The 3,085-nt window shown below is 32.0% G+C and overlaps 1 pseudogene; it reads right to left on the bottom strand.

Annotated features, from left to right (window-relative positions):
* Positions 1 to 2,027: 2,027 nt before the first annotated feature.
* Positions 2,028 to 2,393, bottom strand: LOC133081833 (large ribosomal subunit protein eL31-like; annotated as a pseudogene).
* Between the last annotated feature and the right edge of the window lie 692 nt (positions 2,394 to 3,085).

The raw sequence follows: 3,085 nt of genomic DNA, 5'->3' as shown, positions 1-3,085 counted from the left end.
TAGTTTTCCATGAGAGTTGTCCCACTTCTAGATGTATTTTTGATGCGTTCTTGGGGGACAGGTAGTGAGCTCCAATTCTTGCTCCTCAATCTTGATCTCCCTCTGGATATATTTTTTTGACTCTGGATAACATTGCTGTGATTTCACACACACAAAAAAATTACCACTTTAAAACTCCAAAAGTAAGAAGTACCTAAGTCTAGAATAAATGTAAAGTTTTCTCTAAGAAATAATAATTAACATGAGGCATTTATAACATACTAGCTACTAAGTTAAACCTTTATGGCCATTATTTCATCCAAATCTCATTCTAAGTTATGTTCATTACTCTCACCATTTTATGGAATAAAAAACTGAGGCTCAGGGAGATTGAGTGACATGCTTTAGATCACATAGCTTACAAGTGGGAGAATTGATATACAAAGCCAGACAGATGAAGTTTACGCCTGCTTAACACTCTTCACAATTGTGCACAAACTTTTTCCTAGCATAATAACAAATCACAAATATAACAATGATGATGATAATAATATAACCATTAACACTGATTGTTATTGCAAGGTGTTAGGTAATATTATATGGATAGAAAGTGATGGATTCAGGGTTCAAACTAAGGCTGGTTGACTTAAAAGCATGTGCTCTTTTGGGTATCAGTGTTATTTTTCTCATCTTGCTCCACCACAATAAATCCTCCATCATGGGAGCCACTATGTTGCACAATAACAAATCTCCCTAAGACAATTAAAACCTTTTCTCCTGAGAACGTTAAAATAAATTTGGCATCTGAAAACATTTTTACCAATATTATAAAATCAGGTTATTTTAAAAAAAAAAAGACCAAAAATTTGAAAAAATTACAGTCAACCAAAGGATTCAGGTACTTTTCCAAAGTGTTTAGTCTTTATATATCCAAACATATTCATCTTTAGTGTTTAAAATTTGGTTTGATGATTTCCCTAACCATGTGTTCCAATGTTTTGTTTTGTTGTTCCCTCAACCACTGTAAATTTTTAGTATATGAAGACCTGCTTCAACTTTGAAATTCCGGTAGTGCTCTGTTCTCCTCTTTCTATGTTCATCTCATTCTCAGTTTCCCTATACCTGTTTCTGTCATAATCTTTGTGTTCTTAATCTTTTACCTGGTACCCAAACCATGCTTCTATTACTACTAAAACCAAAACTCAGACTTTTCCCCTTAAATTTTTTAAAATCTTAGGTGATAGAATTTAGTTATATATTTTTCCTCAGTCATCTACTTCTTTTGCTAATATAGGTCTAATTTTTCCCAATGACACAACCTCTAGTCTCCTTCTCTTAAAAATATTATCCTAGAATTGTTATAAACATATATTTGTTATACATTTATCTTATAGACTCATTTTATCAAGAGCAGCTTAAATTACTTATTATGTGGATAATAAGCCTGAACACAGTGCTTGGTAACTTAAAAAAGATCAATACACATTTGTGAGAATAAATATCTTCTTAGAGGTACTATAAATTGATAACTCTCTGACATCCCCAAAAACATATAGGAAGCTAATTATTTTTAATCACCTAATTTAAGAGCCAAATGATCTGATGGTGTAAAAACAGAGGAGAAATACAATCATGTACTAAGCAGATTTATTACCAATAGAATGAATTTCTGTTCATTGAAATGCAAATTTTCTAATAAAATCAAGAGAATTTTATTTGTCTATAGCTTTGAGACATGGAGCAAGTCAAAAAGTCTCTAAGCCTCTGTTTTCTTATCTATATAATGAGAATGATAATACTCTAAGTTTAGTACAGTAGCTTTGACTGAGTTGATTAGATTTAGTAACATCTTAAAATTGTGGATACAATATATATATATGAATAAATATCAACAAGGTTAAAAACTGAAGCTAAAATCTGCAGCAACCTTGAAAATTACTTTGCCTTCAAAATATAAATATTTTTTGATTGAGTTTGGTAAAAATCATTGAGATTGTTTTTATTGTTTTTGCTTATTTGTTTTGAGGTTCTATAACTTTATTTGACAATCAACAGTTAGTTCTCATCCACATTAACTGTAGATTTTTGAAAGTGGTGACAGGTACATAAGGTAACCAACATATAGAGCTTGTTTGGTGAATCTTAATCTTCATTACAATTTCTGCACAACCACACACTGATACAGTATGGGACATTCCTTATTGCTTTGGCCCAGACAGCTTTGTTGAGCCTGGTGTCAATGCATACATCTGGAGTTCCCATCTCCTTCATGGCAAATTTCCAGATTTCTTTGAGTACCTGAGGGCACGGTTCTTGAAACCCACTCCATGGTTGTGCTTGTAAATGTTGATAGTGTATTCTCTGATGATGGTGGACATGCCCTTCTTCTTATCACCCTTTTTTTCAGGAGCCATTCTGCCAGGCATGGTTTGGAAAAAGGGTGTTTTTATTGTTAAATTGTACTCTGGTCCACAGTTAATCAGTGTAGGATAAATATATATGACAAAAGCACCTTATTAAAGAAAGTGAACCCTTTCAAGAAAGTCATAAAGCAAAATTTTGAAATTATAAATAGGGAAGGTATTTGTGTTTGCGTGTGATTGTGTGTGTGAGAGAGAGCATGAGAAAGAGTGAGAGAGGAGCAAATTACTGTTATTTTATTACATTTTTCTTTAAAGATAATTGTAGTTTCAAATGTAATTGTAAGAAGTAATACAGATTCTCTATACCTTTTATCTGGTTTTCCCCAATGGTAACATCCTGTATAACTATAGTACAATATGACAAAAGGAAAATTAACATTGACACAATCTACAGACTTTATTCAGATTTCATCAGTTTTATACAGACTTATTTGTGTGTGTGCTTGTGTGTGTGTGTAGTTCTATGTTATTCTTTCTACTTGGCTGTGGCATATGTTTATACTTTGCTGCATTTTATTTGCTAATACAGTTGATGTTTTATGAAATTGCCACAACCTCTGAATTAGAAAATGCTGAACCATTGCTCTTAAGGAAAATATAGGGTTAGGTTTATTTAAGCTTTTTTTCACATGATTTTTATCAATGGATCAATACATAATCTTACTTTATGTGTGTTTCTGTTT

The sequence above is a fragment of the Eubalaena glacialis genome, chromosome X (genome assembly GCF_028564815.1).
Source record: "Eubalaena glacialis isolate mEubGla1 chromosome X, mEubGla1.1.hap2.+ XY, whole genome shotgun sequence".
Classification (NCBI taxonomy): Eukaryota; Metazoa; Chordata; class Mammalia; order Artiodactyla; family Balaenidae; genus Eubalaena; species Eubalaena glacialis.
Note: the sequence above shows the minus strand (reverse complement) of the source record. Positions and strands in the feature narration are given on the sequence as shown.